The sequence below is a fragment of the Ursus maritimus genome, unplaced genomic scaffold (assembly GCF_017311325.1).
Source record: "Ursus maritimus isolate PB19 unplaced genomic scaffold, ASM1731132v1 scaffold_4, whole genome shotgun sequence".
In the NCBI taxonomy this organism is placed as follows: domain Eukaryota; kingdom Metazoa; phylum Chordata; class Mammalia; order Carnivora; family Ursidae; genus Ursus; species Ursus maritimus.
The window spans coordinates 18,301,485-18,325,078 of NW_024426552.1; positions in this window are offsets into that span (position 1 = coordinate 18,301,485).

Genomic DNA, 23,594 nt, shown 5'->3' on the forward strand with positions numbered 1-23,594 from the left:
ATTAAGGAACTCACCCAAGTTTCATGTACTCTAGCGCTCTTCAAATAAAGCATTTCACAGCACAGTTGTTCTTTTCTTTTCTTAAGATTTTTATTTACTTAGCATGGGGGGGGGCAGGGGGAGAGAGAGAGAATCTCCAGGGGACTCTGCACTGAGCAGGAGTCTGACGTGGGGCTGGATCCCAGGACCCTGACATCACAACCTGAGCCAAAACCAAGAGTCGGTCGCTTCACTGACTGAGCCACCCAGGTTCCCCTCACAGCAGAGTTTTTCTTAAGCTGATGTTTTGATGTTTATAGCTTTGCCTTATAACAGCGGGAAGGTAATACTTGATCGGTCTATTCCAGGCCTAACATTCTGGCTGTAGGCAGCAAGCAGGGTTTTGGAGACTTGGGACTCAAAACAAGGACCCCTCTTAGAGATGAGCAATGCAGATAAAATGCATAGTCTGAAGAAACTCCCTTCAATGTTATGTGCCTACTTTGGGGCTCCTCAGAGCCAATGTTCATTTCAAGGTTTAAGAGGAGAAATTTATCTTGGCAGCACACACAACTTGAGCACAAATGTGGGCCAGGCCGAGGGGATACCCTGAGATGAGAATACCATGTCCTAGGGGTCAGGACTGTTCCCCCTGGTATTCTCATAATTTTTACCCATTGTCTTTTTTTGGTTTGTTTTTTGTGTAAATGACTTCTCAAATTACAGTTTGTACTTTGCAAAAGAAAAAAGGCCATAACAAATTATTTCAAATCAGCTAAGTGACTAAAAGAAGGTTTATTTGGTTACAGTGCATAACTGTTTGACAAAATGTTGAGAAGAGTTGCTAATACAAGTATATGCTAAATATGCTAACAATTACCATTAACTATTTATTTGTAAATGATATAGTCAATTATAGGGAAAAAAACTGCAGAGAAATCCAAACCTGAACAGTTCTGTAAATCCAATCATTAGCTTTTCTCTAACAAAGTGTGTGTGGGGGTGACTAGTTCTTGGATGAATTTTACTATAACACTAATGTAACACTTTCTATTTTACAAAATAGTTCTCTATTTCACATAAACCTCACACCGACCTTGTAAAGTGTTAGCCCCATTCTGTGGATGAAGACACAGGCTTAGAGAGGGAAAGTGGATTCTCAGACCCCACGACATGATTATGTGGCCAAGCTATTAAACTTGAACCTAGATTTGGGACTTAATTTCAAATATGAAATTTTTTTATTAAGCCTTTGTATGTTGTAGGGAAAAGAGAGGGGTTGTCTCTCAGACATCATTTACCACGGTAATTGGTAAAAATATTTCATTTTTTAAAAACGCTCATTGTCATAGCCTTACAATTCCCCCTTAAGATTCAAATAAAAGTGCTAACTTCAAATTGAAGTTGTCTGAATAGAAAATTGCTAAATGAGGGGAAAAAAAAAAACGCCAATTTGTATATCTGTTTAAAAATGTTGCTGGACGATCCATGATGTAACTGGAGGTTCCTTCTAATTTTTGACTACAAAAATATTCTAGAAATTTGTTTCAGAATGTGTTCAGTCCCTATTTCTTTCAGTTGAGTTACGAAAAGTGCCTCTGAACCATTACAATGAATACACCATAACTTTGAATTAAAAACGACGCGAATACGTTTTCCACCAAAGCTAAAAACAAAGATGTGGGCTTAAAGATTCACGTAAAAGTGTTTGCATTCAGGATGCTGCTGATAAATCTTTTGAATGACCTTACTCTCTTAAAAACTTAAGGTGGAACATCTCGGTGACCAGATTATGATTAACAAAAATAATAAAGCCTGAAGTCTTAAGTTTATCCAGCAGGGTGACTCATGCTTCTTTGTCATCCTCCCACGGCAGCAATTTGTTCCAGTGAATGCTAGTAACAGGCATCATACCCTGTTAATGCTAACATGTAGGAGTCAGTCGGAGGTAAAAACCCCTATCACGATTAGCATTAACAGCATACAGCCTACAGCAAGCCTCCAGCATTCAGAGGATGAGGCATAAAGAATTTAAACCACAGATTTCCCCTTCCTGGTCTGCGCCACCTGCAAGAGAGAGAGAAATGGTTGTGTGTGCACATGTAGTCATAAAGCTGGAGTGTGGGAATATAAATCTGAAAGCAAAAACAGTCTTTATTTTCCTTTTAAGAGGGAGAGTGAGCTCATTAAATCCCAGGAAGTAATTTGTTGAAAAGGGTAGAGAAACTGGTGATTAAAAGACATTTTTACCTTTAAGTGTATTTGAGGAGTATTTTTAAATTTATATTTTAAATTCTGAATAATTTGTGCATATGTATCACGTTCTTTTAAAACAAAACCAAAAGAACTCTTCAAAGTCGCCACAAGCTAAAATGTGAAGAGGCGATCGTGAGTTCTGACAGTACCATCTTTTTTGATTTCAGTTTTATCTGGGAACTAGCTCATTTAAGTAAAAGGCCAAAATATTCAAAATCATGGTTTATGATTTGTGAAAATTAAACCTGACTTCACTTGGTTTATAGAGGTCAAATTCAGGCTAGATTTTTATTCTGTAGTAAACAGTTGAGGCTTTACCTTTATTTATTTATTTTTCAAGAGGTATGGTACCTACAATGGGGGTCTCTCCTAGAAATAAATCCATCATCAAATGGCCGCATCTGCTCTTTAGAGATTCCTGTGGGGAAAGCACCGCGCGGTGGCTTTGGTTTTCATCTACGTAAAGGAAGTATGACTTAAAAAGTGCTGTTTCTCAAACGTCTTGTCTTCAGTAGGGAGTGGATTAAGAAAAAAGAAAAAGATGAATTTGCTACTTCCTGTTAGAGTCTGATTTTACTCTCGCAGATAAAGTGACATTTCTCCCACAAGCTTCTGGTTTCGGTGTTACTATAGCAGAACCTAGAAGTTAGAGTACCATTCAAGTATGTGGTCTCCTCAGTGCAAGAGGGGAATCACCTTCTCTTTTATTTAATCATGAAACCAGCTAGATGTAAAACTGTGATTAAGTTCAAAAGAAATTATAAAGTTAAAAATTCCCCAATGAACGTATTTTGACAGGGCAGAATATCGTGGTTTGGAAATTTCCAAACCAAGGAAATATATCATTCTTACTGATAGTAATTTTTTTTTCTTACCTTTGCTGTTTTTTTGAGATGAATTAATTTAAAGATGAAGAGCTTTGAATTAAATGATGGGAGTTGAGGATTTTAATACCTTTTACAGATTTTTCAGTCAATAAAGATTATAAAAATAACTTTTGTCCCCTAGCCACAGTGCCTTAGGTATAGTAAATACTCCATATATTTTAATATCCTTATGTGGGTTCCTCTACAACCAATATAATTCAACCCTTTTTTAAAGAGCTGTGTCTAATTCATATTGAAGCTAAATTGTTTGCATACTATTCTACCCATACATTTTTTCTCTTGTTCTTTAAAGACAGCTGAACACAAGTATTCAGTATAATAATTGGATTTTTTTATCTTTCATCTTTTTTCACAAATTGCCTGATTAGAGTGCTCAGAAAGGTGACAAATGTTTTTCACAATGTGCTATATACTGTGTTAGACATTCTAACAGCTTTCTTCTTACTGGCTCAAACTCCGAAGGTATGCTGGAATGGAAAGCGTCACACGGGTCCTCTTTTGATCTCAGTGCTCAAAGAGAAACTGTGGTGCCATGTATCTAGATAGACTTCTCGGGCATGATGAATTCCTAAAACTGCAGAGAATGAGCAGTTTGTCTGATTCTACTACACAATCTTAAATCTCATTTAAACATAATGAGAGATGAAAAACATTAACCCCAATAAACAGAAGGAGAAAATATTCTAGAATAGCTTTTTAAGAAGTATGTTCAGTAGATTTGTAGACATCAGATTGGCCAGAAGGCCCATAAGTGTTGAAGCTGATATCACTTTCAGTGTTTCTGACTAGGCTTGTTAACTAAGTTAACCAACAACAGAATTGCTATGTGAGTGGAAACTAGTGATCACAGACAACAAAGGCTGGGCTAATAGTCAAGACATTGGGCAGAAGATGCTGTCGTGAGGTGGTGAGGAATGAATACAGCCACCCCACTGGTAGAGTGAGATGAATTGGACACAATTCTAGACTGAGCAATCAACAGGCACAGCTGCTAAGCATTTGATAAGAATGTGACAAGCATAATTTGCAATGTATGACAATACCAGAGAAATTTCTCTGGATTACACAATATAAATTAGAACAGGAGTCTTGACAAGAGTGGTTCTGAAGACCTGCTTCAAAGTCCCTCACTCTACAGTACTTTTAGGCCCGCATCCACTGTCAAGATAAGCTTTACTATTACACAATTCTTTTCAATAGCTGAAGATAGGTTCCAGGTTAAATCTAGTACTTCAAAATAATGGAGCATCAAAACCATCCTTTCTCACCCTGGATAAAAATCTACCAAGATGAAGCCCTAGATATATACTAGATAAATAATAATACCAGATAGCTTTCATCATATGGCAGGCCTACTTTTCCTCTGGTAGTTAAGAACTGAAGGGAGCACTCTGGGAAAGTTTTCCTCAAATTAAGCTTTTCTAAAGGATGATTTTTTTTTTTTTTTGAGGAGGGTCATATGATTTCAATATATTCTTTTTTTTTTTTAAGTAAGCTCTGCACCCAACGTGGGGCTGAGAGTCACAACGCCAAGATCAAGAGTTGCATGCTCTACCAACTGAGCCAACCAGATACCCCAGTCCTTTAAAATTCTTACCCTACTGACTTGCCAGGAAAGATGGTATCAGCTATATCTTCAGATCAGAATATGTCCTAAGGTTGTCACTAAAGATCTCTTTTCATAATGAATCATAAGTTATATCCTTCCACAATTTTATATGTCTCTATATTTTCCCATTTTTCTTATTCCTAGCACCAACTACTTAATATTTGCATGCCAAAAGAACTGCGTGCCATAAAATTTTCTTTTAAAAAAGAGTCATAGTGGTTGATTTTCATAGCTAAGCCATTATGAGTTTATTCATCCTGAAATGTGCAAATACTTGGAAACTATTAATTTGTTGTTACAAAGTGAATGTACACCAATTTCCACTGAAAGGCATGATCCTATATGGATGTAGCAGTACAAATTCTCATCCGGAGCCATTTTAATGGGTAGAAAGTAATTATGCTTTTGAAAATTAAAAGGGTTAAATTCAGATAATTTTTTAAAGTATTTCCCACGTTTATTTAATTTTCTTATATACCACAGTCATTAAAATGGAATTCAATGTTGATCCCTATTTGGATCCAATCACTAAAAGCGACTAATGACTAATTGCCTAAGCAAGCATTACCTGGTGTTGCCACCAGAAGTTACTCTGATGTCCTATATTCTGAAGTTGCTGTTTTGGCTTAGGTCATGAAAGTAAGCAGTGAAGATTAATGCAGGTATGTGGAGATCAAGATCCTGAGAAAATCTGGACCTGTCATGATTAATCTTTGGAATGACACTTTCTTGATTACCATTTTGACCTAAGGTCAAAAGATGAAGATGGCTGCAAACATGATTTCTCAAAGACCCGCCCTTCTAAAAATTCCACATCTGTCATAGTGCTTCCCTTCCCTTCCACTTAGTCTGCATTTCTTACCTCTAGAACCATCTCCTTTGGGTGGGAGAAGCAAAGTGGGAGGTAAGGTTTCAAGCTGTTCTTGAAATGGAAAGAAGTTATCTGGAGAGGGAGGAAAAGGTTGAGTTGAAGCCCCTCCCATTCACACTTGGACTTAGTAGGTTAGTTAGCTGGTCATCTTTGAAAGCAGAGATCAAGGACTGGGGAGAGAGGACTCAGGGTGGGAAAGTTTTAATGGGGACAAAGGATGATTTTGAGGAGAGACGAGGATATCCTCCAATGATTTCAAGAGCTCATCCTCTTCACATCCAGCCTAGAACAGTCACCAATCATTTAAAACAGTATCACCTGAGTTTTAGTTCAGTCCTCTGTGTTTGAACTTCCTACATGGTCTAAAATCTCCTAAAAAGTGTATTCTCTCAGTAATTCTTCATAAAGACCTTTACTATTGTGACTGGTTTTCTAAACTGTTTATTTGTGTGAATTTTTTTTATCACATGTTTTCTGTAGAATATGATTATTATGTATTACATCTCAGTAACTGATTTTTAAAATTTTGCTTATTAATTTGAGATAAAGCAAGAGTGAGAGAGAGAGAGAGAGAGAGTGTGCACGCACAAGCAGGGGGAGCAGCAGGCAGAGGGAGAAGCAGGCTCTCCACTGAGCCGGGAGCCCGACTCAGGGCTCGATCCCAGGACTGCGGGACCATAACCCCAGCTGAAGGCAGACGCTTAACCGACTGAGCCACCTAGGTGCCCTGTCAGTAACTGATTTTAAAGTTTGTTACCGCTACCATTAAAAGTTAAGTCAGCTTCTGTGCTGTCAGGAAATGGGGTAAAGAATATTATGTTTCCTCTTGAATTCACCTGAGTTCCAACAGTAAAAAGGGGTTGATGGTGTGACCTGCTACTGATTGAGATGGTAAGTAACTGGGGTCATGTCTTCAAAAGCACCCAAATGCATCTTCTAAAAGTAAAATGGATTGTCCTGTCAGAGTCACCCATATCCTAACCTCTTGGTGAATGGTAAGATTACTTTTTATATCATTAACTTTTTTCTTACATTGAAGAAAAATTCCCTGTATAAGCCATTGCTGGGGAAGAAATGATCAATTCTCTCTGTCATGTACTTTCACAAAAATCTAACATCCTTCGGTAGTTCCAATTAAGAATTCTTTAATGAAAATACCTACTATTTCTAAATTAAGAGCTCCTGTTGAAAAGAATGGTTTGCACATGAGACAGCTTCACTCTCTGTATTTTGAAATACAGAAAGTGAATGTTTGTAAAGATATATGCCAGTAATGATATTAACACATAAAACTAAGGGTGACATACTTTTGAACTGTCTTAGAAGAAAGCCATGTGGAATTCACAGGATCACTATGGAAACATCATAATGAGTGGCTGTTTAACTGTGAACGTACAAACTAGAAAGAATTTGGACCACAGAGGATTATTCTGCTTTTCCCAATTTTAAAACCAGAAAAAGGTTTTGCAGAAACCACTTGTGGATCTTCCGAAGAAGCTAAACGGCCTTCCCAATAGACAGTGATTAATACCTTCACTTTTCAGATAAGAATGTGGGAAAAAACAGGTTAGAAGTATTTGCCCCCAGAGCCATTCTGTGGAGTAAGCAGAAGGAGGTCCAGAGCCAGCCCGAGTCCAGCCCCCGATCCCGTACCAGTGTGTCACGAAAAGGGGACTTCCTCAACACCCCAACCTCACACGAGCTCAGTTGCTGGCCCAAAACGTGGGGAAAATATTACCAAACAAACATGGATAAAAACAAGGGGCAGGAAGGAGAGAGCTCAGGGAGGTTTTGCTCTAAACCATGGCCATCCATTCTTCTTTCATAAGTTCTCAAAACGTTTTCCACATGCCTAACCACCTAAACTTTTTAATATTATATTTCCATATGAGAATTGTATTATAATTTTTTTGTTGTTTATAATTTATTTTCAATATCCTTCCGCTGCCCCCATCTCCAACTCCCCAAGGGAACAAGGAAACGTGATGGCAGTTAACTCTGGAGTCCTCTGTCATCCTCTGAAGAGTTACCTTTTCCAGAGACCTCCTCCTCCTCCTCTTGAGTTCACAGCATTTATTCTCAACATGGAATTTCTGTAAAATGCCTCCTTTGGAACTCACTATGGGTAACTCGTTTGTCAGTTAAGTGTACTGGGGCCCATATGTCTGGCATCCTAGGGAAAGTCCTCTTTTCTATTTCTCCAAGCCACAGTTCACATTTTTCTATTTCTACACACGATCATGGCCCCAAACAAGGACGAATTTGTGTACTGCGAACTATGTCAGACAAACTGAGCAAGTTCTGTGCACAAAAGGTTTGGTTTTGCCTGCTTAAAAGTTAGTTTTCTTACGATGTATGGGAATACCCTGTTCCAAGGCAGACGCCATACTGTTTATTACTTAACACCTCCACGGCGTTCTACTCAGTGTCTTAACACGCCAAATGAGGGTCGTGTTTGGTGCTCCTCGAGATGTCGTCTCCAGATGTTGTGTCCTATGTACACGTAGGCACTAGTCAACCTACTTCAAGTGGCTCCTCGGATATGGACTTGCTCACCTTGCCTTATTTCTTTCTCTCAGGCAGCAAACTCCGGGAGGCGGGGCTCTCTTCAGCTCCTGGTGTGACCCTCTCTCTCCGCCTCCCCCAAGGTGGTTAGTCCTGGCTCTGACTTTGGTCACAGCGGCCTTCACACCACGCTGTGATTTTTTTCTTGTCTCTTCCCGGGGGCTGAGGTGTACTTGAGGGCAGAGACTGGGTTCTACCTCAGCGCTTGACACGTGACTGACACTCGGTAAATGCTGTGAGTAAACGCTTGAGATACTTCAAAGGCATTTCTGTCTGCACACCTGGCTTGGCTCTGGCACTGGAGCATTTCAGTGAGATTGAATGAATATGCAGATTTTTGGAGAATTCGTTTCACAGAAGCTTACAGATGTGGAAATACATTAATGAGGTCTGGTGCTAGTCCACATTAGTAATGGACTACTTACATTTCGGGGATTCCGGGCTTAGATCTCATGCCACAAAGTATGATCATTATAGGATAAAGCTGGAGAATACTACCAGAAATAATCACCTGAAGTTAGGGGTAAAAACTAGGTTCTTGTTTTTTAAAACCACCCTTGGATGTCATAATATGTGTTTGATGTCATTATGGAGGAGTGTGCCCTTATTCTTAGGAGACATGTGCCCAAGTATGTAGAGGCGAAGTGGCAGAGGTGATACAGACATCGACATAGATAGACAGATAGATGGATAGGGACAGAGAGAAGGAAGGCAGATGTGACAAATGTGAGTCTAAGTGTCAGGTCTTGGAGTGTTCCGGCTCTGTTGTGTTCAACCTGCCTGGGTTCCATTCGTGACCCCAGCAATGTTCCTAGCTGTGTGATATTTGGCAATTTAACTAAACTCTTTAAGTCTTAGTTGCTTCTTTAAAAATGGAGATAGTGACAGAACTTACTCAGAAGGTCATTGTAAAGATGAAATGACACAATGAACGTGAAACACTGAGGGTGGGTGCTAAGGTCGTAATCCAGGCTCAGTACATGGTAGCTGTGGTCCTATAGCGGCATCAGTCATGGATCCCTGCTGAGGACCTGAAGGTACCCATCCAGCTACCACCTGCAGCGCTTGTCATTTGAAAAGTTCAAGATACATTTACAACTGTATGACTGAATCATTATGTAAATTAGAGGCTATCAACAAACACATACAAGTCAAATGAAAATAATTCTTTGGTATCCTAATCTCTGAATCATAAAGGTACACCAAAATGTTTCCTTAGGAATTTTCTGAAGTGTCTTACTAGTTTTTCTCTGGAAAAAAATATATATTATGGAACTCTTAAAAACTCTTTACAACCAAACAAGTGTTTACCTTGTCAAGAACTTCTAGAGACCATTTTGTACCTATACCCTTGACTTTCTCAAATCGTCTTTGTATCTCATCTTCCAAATTGGTTTCTGGAAATATGCAAGATCATACAGGTATCCAAACTAATTGCAAACACTTATGTGTGTCTCTGGGCCAGGCACGAGTTCAATTTCTTATTCCTCAGAATGGCTTTGGGAATGAATTTTATCATCCTCCCCACTGATCCCTGGTAGCCCTGGGGCTCAGGCAGGGGCAGTCATTGGCCCCAGGTTAGAGAGTGGGCAGGCAGGGGCACTGCTAGAATACAGATGTGAACAGTCTGGCTCCGGCGTCCGTGCTCTGAATCACTCTGCTGGCCGAGCTGGTGGCCAAGCAGCATAAAGGACACAGCATCTGGTTCGGCCAGCCGGGAGCTTCCACTGCGTACAGTACCTCCTCTTTATGGAGAATTACACAAATGTCATCGTATGTCATTTCACCTTACCCAAACATCACCTCCACAATCTCATTCCATCAGCTGTTTGATCGTCTTCACTAATCTTTCTGCCCTCGCCCTAACCCCCCTCTGCCCACATGTGGATGTTGTTTTTCAGAAGTGGTCCTGAACTGGTACCAAATTGATACAATCTGCCTTAAACCATGCCACTTCACTGATGGAAAGTCTCTTTTTCTGGCTAGTATGTCACTGTGTGTAGGGGTGGGAACTGTGCCTTTTGGGTCACTGTTCTTCCATATTGCCGAGAGTCTTGTGAACGACGACGCTGAACTGCTCAGACGTGCGATGTGTTACTTGGAGGATGAGTGTGCTTTTGGCCCTGACTGCTGGAAACCCAAAGACAAGACTGGTGGACAGGGCTTCAGTGTTTCATGGCGGGTGAGAATGATACAGCCGTCATCCAATTAAAAGTGTTGTTTTCCTTAAGAGACTGAGGTAAAGGGAAAGCATTTAAGAAAGATGGAGTCAGCACAAAGATGAGATAAAGAGAAGCTTTTAAAATTTTAACATTTCTCCTCAAGAAGAAGGGTTTCACAATTTTCTTATTCTATCCAGTTTCAGCCAACGTGTGACAGCTTTGAAGCCAGTAAGATCAGTGAAAGAAAACCATACATTCTCCAGTCATTGGTCCTGGTACTTACTTACTCTGACTCTCTTTGGGCAGAGAGGATATGAATTCAGAGTCCAGCTGTGTCTTAGAAGATGTTTGAAAGTGAAGTGAGGGGGTAGTCATGCTGGAATCAGAATTTCTTCATCAGTTTAAGGGACTTTAGAAATGACTCAGGCCCAACCACCCGTTTTAGAGATGAGAAGAATGAGGCACAGGAATTTGCACAGAGGTGGGACGAGAATCCTACCATGGTTCTCAGGCTGGTGCCCTTCCCATAATACCAGGCTTTTGCGCGGTGGGCTGCAGGCCTACCACCAAAGCAGTAAAGCTATTCAAATCAATAGCTTCGACTATGATTCACAGCCAGTGACTCATAAAAATGTAGAAAGGCCAACTAGTCAAGGTCAGAGGTGTTCTGTCTAGGTGTGAGGTAGCGTCTCTCCGCACACCACTCTCCATCTTTCCAGCTATTTACTTTTACTAGGTTTAGAATAGGGATTATGAAAGTCCACCCCAAAAGGGGCCATGGCTGAGACTCAAGGAAGCCTGGAGCCCACTGATGTGAATGCAGAATTGTGTGTGAGGATGCGTGTATTTTCTATTCTTAAAATTTCTGAGCAAAGCACACACAGCTTCCACTAGATTTAAGGTAGGAAAAAAGGGGCTTAAGACCTAATACTCTAAAAACCTCCTTGAGATTGAATGGCAGATCTTAGTCATGACATAAAATAGCTGATAAAAAAACAAAACAAAACAACTTTTCAAAAGTTGAAACCAAGGGGGATTTTCGGGAATGGATTTTTTGATTCACAGAAGACTGAGTTGATGAGCTATGAAGAAAGATGAAGGTTATTAATTTTCCGTGTTGGCCATTGGAAAGTAAAGAATGACAAAATTCACATCACATCCTAACTAGCTGAAGTATTTATGTCACTGCAGTTGACATGCCAACTTGCAGAGTGATGAACTGTTAGCCCATTCCCCCGACTTTTAAGATTCACGAGGGCAGGGCTGTCCTTGTTTGGTCCCTGCTGACTCCCCTCCAGCATCCAGCACGGTGTCTGGCACAGACAGAACGTGATGATGGCCTTCCCATGAAGGGAATGTGGCACTTAGGGATTTTGTTTTTTTAAAGGCCACTAAGTTATACTTTTTACATATGGTTAGTCAGGTAAAAACAGAGTAGAAGTCTGTGCAAACGCCACCGTTCTGCCTTGAAACGGGCCTCGGCAGCGCTCGTGTTTCTCTTTCTTGATTATGTGTGGTTAGGAATCTCTGTCCTGTGGTCAAGGTGAGCTGACCAGCCGTGTGAGGGAACCCCGTTATTACAGGCCATTACGGAGTAGCCCGAGCAGCAGAAGTAATTACTGAATGCGCTTGGGTCCTCCGACGAAATCACGGAGGCAGCAAAGTCTGATGGAAATGAGCCTGAACCGACAGGGTTTAATGTCCTGAGTCCTCCCCCACTCCCCAAAATCCCACATCTCACATGTACGCCTAAAGGTAGGCTTTACACTAAGAACCTAATGACCTTACCAGACAAAATACAAATTCTGTGAGCCACAAGTCCTCATGGGCAAAATGGGCATAACACCACCTACCCCCGCCAATTTCCTATCCTTAGGACTATCAAATGAGACAACGCGCAGGAAATTGCCTCGTCAACTTTTTAGCGTATATTCCTGTTCACACAGATAAGTAATTAAATATACATACCCATTTGAAAAGACCAGTCCTAGGATTATTAAAAGTTTGGCTGCCCTAGTTCACTTAGATTACACATTATGTTAAAGCCATTTAAAGAGGCCATACTTCTTCAGGGGGATAAATGGACATAATGAGCGACTTGGGCTTTGAAATATCTACATAATATTATGTAAAAAGTCTATCTCCACTTAACCTCATCTATTTGACACAAAATATAAATTAAATTATGACCATCATTTAGGTACTGTTGGCCTCTTCAAATCATAGGGGAATCCTAGATTTGCTGTGTGGTATTGGAGAAGTAACTTCACCTCTCTGGGCCTCAAGTTCTCTCATTTTTAAGGACTGGATTCTTGTTTATATCTTTGTCAGCTTCAATAATTCTAGCTTCAATTTGATTCATAATCATCCTAATATGTCTGCTTTAGATGATATACAAATCAAAAGACCTGGTCCACCCTTGGGAACTGTAAAATGTGGAGGATAGACACCCACAGGGGTTTTACAAGGATAAAGATAGCCAATGTGCTCTGCCGAAAAACTGCACCCTGACACCATGGGAACAAATAAATCCCGAAGTTCATTGAAGGCTCTGCTCGCCTCACGTCCATGAAACAGACATTGGTATCTGGTAAGTTAGGATTCTAACTTTTAGAAAATTAAGGTATATTATTAGCTACTTTTCAAAAGAAAAGAAAAAGGACATGTGTTTTGAAGGCAGTCCCTTTGGTTCTACTCTGGTCCCTCAAGTGTGTTTCGCACACACTCGGCCACCCCACTAGCTGAGCTCGTCCAGGGCCAGGTCCCGGGGACCCCCTCCGCCCGCGAGGGGACCTTGGCGCAGAAGCCGCGTGCGGGTCCTCCCAGCCTCCCTTCCCCGCGCCCCTGCTCTCCGGGCTCCCACCCCGAGCGGCCTCTCCTCCGGGGTCCGGGCCCGCGGACAGCGCCCCTCCGACGGGCGCCCGGCGGCCACGTGCGCGCCGCCCCCGCCCCTGGGGCCGGGCGGGGGCCGTGGGACCCGCGGGCCACCGCGGCCCGGCTCCGTGCGGAAGGGCGGGGGCAGGGTCGGCGTACCTGGCGGCCCGAGCGGCCTCCGCTGTCCCCGAGCTCGCGTCTGCTCCGGTCCCGAGGCTGCAGGCGGCCCGACGTGGCCGGCCGCGCACAGGAAGCCCGCGCCAGCGAACGTGCGACCCTTTTATAACCCACTTGTGACTCATAACCGACCGGCCGCCTGTTCTGCAAAACCCCCCGCCTCGGCCCCCTCCTGCCTGTTCTTGGAACCTACAGCTTGAAAAACTTTTTTTCTTTTTAAAGGAAAAGTCGAAAAAGCCCAGCGCCCCGAGGATTGGTGTTTTCCCCTTTCCCTTTCTCGTGGGTCATTCTCTCTGTGTGTTTTTTCTCTCGACACACGCCGCGTACTTTCCTGCCCCCGCGCTGCCAGGCTCGGACTCCAACCTTTGTTCTTAATGAAAAGGAAACGCATTCAAATGAGTGCTCAGCCGGTCGGAGGGGAAGTTGCTACTCTTTGCAACTGGGTGGCAGGGGTGCCTTTACAAAATCCTTGCACAGGGGGAAGAAGGGGGAGCCGCAGAGAAGTAAATGGGAGACTTTTTTTCTCCCCCACGGAATCCACTGGAGGCAAGAGGGTCCCTAAAATGGTCAAGTGACTCCTCCATGGGACGCTTCCCCTCTTTTCCCTTCTGGAGTCAAGAGTTTGGATTGGGTGGTATATGTGGCCTTTGAGTACAGTCCTATTGCCCACATTTGTACTTGGGGATACTGGGATACAACAGGGCTCGAATCTTCTTTCATTTTGACCTCTGCAACATTCCTTCCCTGCCCCCTTCCCAACCTCCAGGACATATTCCTGGAGCATAGAAGACTTCAGTCTTTCCGGGCTCCTGGGTGGCTCAGTCAGTTGAACATCTGCCTTCCGCTCAGGTCATGATCTTGGAGTCCTGGGATCAAGCCCCACATCGGGCTCCCTGCTCAGTGGGGAGTCTGCTTCTGTCTCCCCCTCTGTCCCTCCACCTGCTTGTGCTCTTTCTCTCTCAAATAAATAAATAACGTCTTAAAAAAAAAAAAGACTTCAGTCTTTTAAAGTGTTGACTTCATCGTCTTCCTCTTGACCTCTCCCGTCCTACTAAAAGGGGGGCATTTTCCTGGAGCAGGTTATTTGACGCACTGGGTTGAAATGGATAAAATAGATTTAAGACATGGCACATATCTGCAAGACTGGTTGAGTACCTCCTTCTTGAGCCTTAGTGTACTAAACTTTCAGACCTTGAGGAAGAAGAAAAAAATGTGAAGGAGAGAGAGGAGGTGGTCTGGTGGGCTTAGCCTCCTTGCCCTGTGCTTTGTGTCTTTTCCTAGATAAGACAGGATCACTGCTGGATCCCAGAGCAACTCCTCTATAGCTGGGTCTCCATCCCCGGGGCAGAAGACATCTTAGAAGAGTTTGTATTAAGCCGATGTCAGAAAATTCGTTTCTGGAACTTCTGAATGCATGTCAGAGCACACAGTCCTTAACTTATAGATGGCCGGGGTTGGTTAAGGAACTTGGGAGCATTTAAAAATTCTCTATTGGGGCACCTGGGTGGCTCAGTCAGTTAAGCATCTGCCTTGGGCTCAGGTCATGGTCCCAGGGTCCTGGGATCAAGCCCCAAGTCGGGCTCCCTGCTCAGTGGGGCGACTGCTCCTGCCTCTCCCTCTGCCTTCCCCCTCATGCTCTCTCTCCCACACTCTCCCTCTCTCTCAAATAAATAAATAAATAAATAAATAAAATCCTCTAAAAAATTCTCTATTCTTAAGGCTTATATGGCCATAATGATAACAGGTAACATTTATAAAGCATTTATAAATTTACCATGTGCCAGGCCATGGTCTGAAACTCTTTACGTGAAGGACACTGAGGCACAGAGAGATCAAACACTTTGCTTTAGGTCCTAGTAAGTAGCAGAGATGGGTGCAGACCCAGCTCTGCCCGGTGCGTCTGGCTCCGTTGTACAGCCTCCCTGCCTGCCGGGTCCGCCATGTGCATCTCCGGGACCTGGAGCAGAATAATAGTGCAGTAGACAGTGGGGAAAGGAATCAGGGTCCTCACCAGGGTGGGTCACACCCCTCTGCTGGTTTTAAACACTTGCAAAGTCTTTCCAAATTTCCCTTCTCTCATATTAGTTCCTAGTTTGGGATACCCAGTAATGGTGGACAGATAAATGGTTTTTGGGAGTCAAACCACTTGCATCTGGCTGTGGGATCTGAGGTTCAGTTTCCCATGCTTCAGTTTTCTCATGTGTAAAATGAGGAGAATAGTATTTTCCATTGGGGATTGCTATGGAGTGACTTGTGTGTCTTGCCCTGACCCCCATCCCCAGCCATTCATTCATATGTTGTAGCCCTAACCTGTAATGTGACTGTATTAGGAAATAGGGCCTATGAGGAGGTGACGAGGGTTAAATGAGGTCAGAATAGTGGGGCTCTCATCCTTATAAGAAGAGGAAGAGACCCACAGCCCTCTCCACATTTGCACAAAGAGGTCATGTGAGTACACAGTGGGAGGGGGGCCGCCTACAAGCCAGGAAGAGAGCTCTCACCAGAATCCTGCTTGACCTGGATCTTGGCCTTTCCAGCCTCCAGAACTGTGAGAAAATCAATGTTCGTTGTTTAAGTCACCCATCTATGGCATTTTGTCATGGCAGCTAATAAAATGATGGATACAGAGTGCTTGCTCCAAGAAAAAGCTTAAGAAAGTAAAGGTCATTTGCTGGCACCCGTGTTGTCCCATGGATGTTGTTATGGGTTGAATTGTGTCCCCCCAAAATTAAACACTGAAGACTTAACCCCCAGTACCTTAGATTGTGACCTTATTTGGGAATAGGGTTGCTACAGATGTAATTAATTAAGCTGCAGTCTGAGGTGGACTCCTAATCTGATAGGACTGGTGTTCTTATAAAAAAAAAGTGCTGTGTGTAGAGAAAGAGACACACATAGAGAAAAGATGATATGAAGAGACAGAGAGAGAAGATGGCTATCTACAAGCCAAGGACAGAGGACTGGACCAGATCCTTCCCTCACAAAGCACAGAAGGAACCCACCCTGCCAACACCTAGATCTTGACTTCCCTATGAAAAGATATATTTCTTTGCAATAAGCATCTGCTGTTGAAAACACCCAGTTTGTATTATTTCTTAGAGCAGCCCTAGCAAACGAATCGAGATGTTGTTGCTGGTTTGGTTGGTGTCCTTAGCCCCCCTCAAGACTCCTCAGGTCCACCAGAGGCTGAACAGATCAATCCCGTGCCCTCCCAGATAAGAGCTGCTCTTGTTGATACAACTTACTGTAGATAACAGTGAGTAGATTGCGGCCCCTGGCACGATGACACACTAACGAAGTCTTGCTAAAAGCACTGTAAGTTCGGGAGATCCTGCGGAAAACTCACCAATCACAGGGAATGGTGAGGAACCAGCCTACAGTCTCTCTCCTTAAAAAATTAATCATGGAGAAAAAATACTTCCTAGGGGCTGAGTACTCAACTCATATTGAAGAATGTAAGAGAGACATTTCTCAGAGTGGCTAATACTTTTTAGGGGGTGGGCGAAGAAATAGACCGACATTTCAGGCTGGGCCAGCTTATTGAACGTGGCACAAGGTTTCAGTACATTCTTTACTGTGCTGGACAATAAAATGGAGATAATGCGTGACTCTGTGAACTTGTGGACGCTTTCTCCCTGGGGACGAAGTGGGTCGAATTGGCTTCCTCTAGACCCCATGAGTGGCGCAACCATAATTAATGCCCAAGGCTAAAAATGTTGCCTCCATGAGATGTTCAGACTTACTAAATAGTGTTTGTTTTTATTTTTCAGACACAAAGCATCAGAAGTTTTTTTTTCTATTATAATTTAATTTTTATTCCTGTTACTGTTTGTAACGTCTTGGAAGCTCGAATCTGAACTCTTCTGTTTTTCTCAGCCACATTTCCTCTGTAAATGGGTTACTGGTCGAGAGTGTTATGTGACACTCTCAAATGCTTTGGTGCGTTTCCCTTCAGAGGATAAAGGAGTGGCCTTTTTTTTTCTTTTTTTAAATATTTTTCTGTCGAAGAGATGGAGTTTACAAATTACAGAGAATTAACCTTTCGACTTTGTCTTTCCCATTCACCCCGTCCCAAAGCACAGTGAGGTGAAGTCAAATCTCTGAATAGGACAGTAGTGTTTATGGCGATGAGTTTCAGGCTCTGATTAGCTGTGCCCTAATTGTGTAATCATTCGTATGCACCAATTGTCTCATGAGGGTCCTTTGTTTGCATATATGCTGCCTTCTGTAGACAACTTCTATCATAATCTTACTGTTTAAACTTTTCCCGGAGTGAAGATCTTTTGCTCCGGGCTCATTCCCTCTTCTTCTTTTATGCTTTGGGAACCCAGGTTGTCACAGTGTGTTGGAAATATTTCATATAACGAGCAAGAGTTAGGGTCTTGGGACTGACCTGGGATTCTGAAAATATTTTGGTTCATGAACAATGTTGGCAGGGACCATTCTGCTTCCCTGCCTACCAGCATCACGTATAGAGAAAATTCCTGTGCCCGGCCCCATCACTCACTTTATCTGTATCTGACCTCAGCCTCGTTCTTATCTGCCCTGGCCTGGCTCAGCGTTCTCAACTTCAGTTGGTGAATTGATGAGTCACTCTTAGTAAATCACTCTCCACTGTCTTTTTTTTTTTTTTCCTCCTTCCTCCCTGAAATGTCCAGGGAGACTTCTCTGAGTGCCGGCACTGTCTGGTCTCGTGTTCTGTTTCTTCTGGAAGACGGTGGGGCATAAATAGGCACCTGGAACCAGCTGTAAACTCAGTGCTACCCTGATGTTGTTCCCCGTTTTAGTTAGCTCTGGCTGCCATAGCAAAATACCAGAGAGTGGGGGCTTAACCATAGACGTTTACTGCTCACAGTGCTGGAAGCTGGGAAGTACAGCCAATGTAATTCCTGGTGAGGACTCTTCCCGGCTTACAGCTGGCCGCCTTCTTGCCATGTGCTCACATAGCCTCTTCTGAGAGCGCGCAGATGGAGAGACCTCTCTTTCTTTTCTCATAGGGCCTCTAATCTTATTGGATTAGGTTCCCACTCTTCCGACCTCATTTAACCGTAATTTCCTCCTAAAAACCTCATCTCCAAACAGAATCACATTTGCAGCTAGTTAGGACTTCAACATATGAATTTGGGGGGTATACCTTTAGTCCATAGCACTCATTGACTATGGTAATATATTTGGTTTTCTCTTTGTATGTTTTTTAAAGATTTTATTTATTTATTCATTAGAGACAGAGAGAGAGAGAGAGAGGGAGGCAGAGGGAGAAGCAGTCTCCCCTCTCGATCCCAGGACCACGGGATCACGACCTGAGCCAAAGGCAGACACTTAACTGACATAGCCACCCAGGCACCTCTCTCTTTGTATTTTTATATAAATAAAATATTCCCAGTTGTCTCTTTACAGAGATTTGTTTCTAATGTTATAATTATATTGTAAATATTATTTAGATATTCCCAGTGGCTCTTTTGCATATTCTCCTGCATCTCTGTCCCTGCCTTTTTTAAAAAAAAGATTTATTTATTTATTTTGGGGGGGTTGTGAGTGATGAGGGAGGGACAGAGGGAGAGAGACTCTCAAGCAGACTCCATGATGGGTGTGAAGCCTGATCTCACAACCCTGAGGTCAAGACCTGAGTCGTAACCAAGAGTCAGAAGCTTAACTGACTGTGCCACTCAGGCACCCCTCCATGCCTGTTTTAAGAACAACTGAGTATAATTCAGTAAGGACTTCAGTGCAGGCCTTAGGAAATGGGGAAAAGTGGATCCAAGGGCGTAGCATTCACAAATTATCCCAACTGAGAAATGATATAAAAGAATTCGAGAAGTTCTACCCCCATTGGGTCAATTTGTAGAAAACAGAAAATCCAATATCATATAGGGAAAAGGTGTATATAGATTATTAATCTCTAAACAACTTTGGCCTCTTGGGAGGTAAAAAATTGTGTGCGATCACTAATATCTTTCAGGGAGTCAAATATCCTGGGACCGTGCACTTGCTGGGAAAGTGTCCAAAGATGAACAAGGGAATCCAGACAAGTTGCATATTCTTTTTTTTTTTTTTTTAGGACTTCATTTTTTTAAGGGCAGATTTAGGGTCATAGCAAAATTGAGAGGTAAGTACAGAGCCTTCACATATACTCCCTGTCTCTACACATGCACGGCCTCCTCCATGATCAACATTCCCCACCAGAGTGGCGCATTTGTTACAATTGATACACCTGCATTGATGCATCATGGTCATCCAAACTTATAGTTTACCTTAGCGTTCACTCTTGGGTGTGCATTCTGTGGGTGGACAAATGTAGAGTGACGTGTATCTGCCATTATAGTATCATTCGGAGAATTTTTATTGCTCTACAACTCCTCTGTGCTCTGCCTGTTTATCCCTGCCCACCACTACAACTCCTGACAACCACTTTTCTTCGTATTGTCCCGATGATTTTGGCTTTTCCATGTAATTGGCGTATAGCTGGAATCATAGCCTTTTTAGATGGGCTTCATTCACTTAGTAATATGCATTTAAGGCTCCTCAGTATCTTTTAATGGCTTGATAGCTCAAGTGGGGAATAATATTCTATTATCTGGATGTACGACGGTATATCCATTCAGCTACTGAAGGACATCTTGGTTGATTCCAACTTTTTGTTGGCAATTATGACTGAAGCTGCTGTAAGCATCTGTGTGCAGGTTTTTGTGTGGACATAAATTTTCAGCCCCTTTGGGTTAATATCAAGGAGCACGATTTCTGGATTGTATGGTAAAAGTATGTTTAGTTTTGTAAAATCTGCCCAAGTGTCTTCCAGTGTGGCTCTACCATTTTGCATTTCCACCAGCGATAAGTGAGAGTATGCCTTGCTGCACATCCCCACCAGCATTTGGTGTGGTCAGTGTGTCGTGGTATCGCACTGTTGTTTTCATTTGCCTTTCCCTTATGACATATGATGGGAAGCATCTTTTCATATGCTTACTTGTCATCTGTATATCTTCTTGGGTGAGGTATTTGTTAAGGTCTGTGGCCCACTTTTAAATCAGGTTGCTTATTTTCTTATTGTTGATTTTCAATAGTTCTTTGTATATTTTGAATCACAGTCTCTCATCAGATATGTCTTTTGCAATTATTTTCTCCTAATCTGTGACTTGTCTTCCCATTCTCTTGATATTGTCTTTTACAGAGCAGAAGTTTTTCATTTTAATGCAATTCAGCTTATCAGTGATTTCTTTCATGGATTGTGCCCTTGGTGTTGTATCTAAAGTCATTTGCCAAACCCGAGATCATCTAGGGTTTTCCTATGTTATCTTCTAGGAGTTTTATAGGTTTGCATTTTACATTTAGGTCTATGGTCCATTTTGAGTTAATTTTTGTGCATATTGCATATTCTAAAATTTAAAGACCTGTTATGCAGCAGGCAAAGTTAGCTCTAGAAATAGCTACCTGTGTAACTAGTTCTGAGGTTTCTGGGGCTATAGGAATCCCAGTACCATGAGGGTAAGATCATTTTCTGTCTTGTCCTAGTCAGAGGAGCTGCAAGTGCCCCTTCTTGGTGCAGCTGCTTGCCCATTCAGTTCTATTGCTCCCGTCTCTTAGGTTGTGTGAGTGTGAATTCTGGACGCATGTGGGTGCTTCTGTCCTTGTTCTTCTTCTCTTCGTCATTGCAGCATTACTATCTTCCATAATACAATTTTTCTTGAATTTGCTGAGTGTTAAGTGCTTTCATTTGCTCTCATGAAAATTACCTAATGGAACTGGGTCCAACATTGTGGTTAACTACGATCCCTTTAAGCACTAGTTGGTATCCACGGATCAAAGAGCTTACTAGCCCTAAACCTGCTGGATTAGTGTTCACTGGGGAAAACTCATGGGGACAAGGGCAGGAGCAGAGGTGAAAGTTCCTTGTTGCCCTTCCCACTCTGAGGCAGACTGCAGCAACCCGTTTGGGGCAAGATGTTAGCTTCTGGGAGAGTGACCTTGATCCTTGGATTGGAAGACTTTAAGCATGGTGATTAAGGAAGCACTTGCTCTTTTGATGCGATCGGGGCCAGGGTCCCAAACTTATGAAGCTGTGCAGTATAACAAACTAGTGACAAAATTTGCCACTTTTCCCTTCATAGGGGAGGAACCATAAACCTCTTTCCTGGCATGTTCTGAGTGGTTTGGTAGGCAGAAAAATGACTCTTTCAAAAATGTCCTTGTTCCAATCCCTGGGACCCATGAGCATGTTATGTTACACAGCGAGTGAGAATTTAAATTGTTGATAGAATTAAGTTTGCTAATCAGCTGACCTTAAACTAGAGAGATTATACTGGATTCTTCAGGTGGGCCCAATGTGATCACAAGGGTCATATACACATGGAAGGGGGAAGCAAAAAAGTTAATGTCAGAGTAATGCAGTATGAGAAAGACACAACGGGCCATTGTTGGTTTTGAATGAACCAAGGAATATGGGCAGCTTCTAGAAGCTAGAAAAGGCAGGAAAACGAGTTTTCCACTAGAGCCTCCAAAGGGAACACAGCTCTGCCGACCCATTTTAGAATTCCGACTTCCAGAACTGTGAAATAATAAATCTACCCTGTTTTAAGCCATTAAGTTTGTGAGCAAATTTACAGCAACAAAGGAAACTAATACAGGTGGGGTTACCACAGTTTAAACTTCATGCTTGACCAGCATCGATCACCTTAAGAAGCTGGTGGGTAGCCACTAGTCACAGAACTTTGCAAGAGGTCGACTCCTTCCCCGTGATCATTCTTGGACAAAACAACACTTACCATGAACTCTTACCTCTCACTAATGTTTCTTTTTCTTTCTTTTTTAGATTTTATTTATTTATTTGACAGCGAGAGAGACAGCCAGCGAGAGAGGGAACACAGGCAGGGAGAGTGGGAGAGGAAGAAGCAGGCTCCCAGCGGAGGAGCCTGATGTGGGCCTCGATCCCAGGTCCCTGGGATCAGGCCCTGGGCCTAAGGCAGACACTTAACGACTGAGCCACCCAGGTGCCCTGCACTAATGTTTCTAATTCAAATGTAGAGGTACACGGTGTTACTTAACTTCGACATTACACCTGCATTTCTTCTTTCTCATGTGAAACATTTGACTCCCAACGGCATCAACATTGCTACATTTGCTTTATCCTAACACCCCCCCCCACACACCCCAGTATTACTGATGGTACTATTACTACTGAAAACAGCTTCATACTTTGTAATTTCTTTTTCAGCTCTCTTTGTCCCACAAAGAATATAGCACATGAGATGTGCATTAGAGGTTAGATTTAACTGTCTTGTTTTAAAGTCACTTGAAATAATTTCTCTCTGTTAGCTACTAACTTAATGCGCAATTAAGTTAATTTGTTTAATCTACTTTCAATTTTTAGGTATTGCTTTTTTAGTTTGAGTTGTTTTCATTTTATCTATTTTCGTAACTCATTTGCATGGTTTCACACTCAAATTTCTAAAACAAGCTATATTTCGAAAAGACTACCTTCTTTTCCTTAAAAAATATTTTTATAACTTATCCTTCAGTTTTTGAGTCTATGCGATTATCTCATCTTCTTTTTCTTAGACAAATGTCAGTGTGCTGTCTATACTTTTCTTCATCTTGTTTTTCTTACTTTATAATATATCTTGGCTATCACACCACAGCAGAAGATAGAGATAGTCCTTATTACAGATGCATGGTTGTCTTAGTTCAAGTTTCTTTAACAAAATACCATAGACAGAAATCAATTTCTCCACAGTTCTGGAGGCTGGAAGTTTGAGATCAAGGTTGTCGGCAGATCCAGTATCTGATGGCCATTTCCCCTTGTGTCCTCACGTGGCAGAGAGAGGAAGCAGGTTCTTTTCTGTCTCTTCCTATAAGGGCTCTAATTTTATCGTAAGGGCTCTACCCTCATGACCTACTTAACTCCTAAAAGCCCCATCTCCAAATACCATCACATTGGAGATTAGGGTTTCAACATGAATTTTGGAGGGACACAGGTTTTCAGTCCATAGCGATAGTCTTCCACTGCAGTCCCCATATAGATGGACATTTGAGTGGTTTTCAATGTTTTACAATTATAAATAGTGGTATAATGAATACTCTCGTGTTATCTAATTTGGTATTTTTACCAATTTTACAAGTCAGAATTCCACCAGAGAAACAGAATCAGGATATTTATTGCAAGGAATTGTCTTGAGGAATTGTTGAAGCTTGCCAGGTAAGTCTGAAATCTGCAGGGCAGGCTG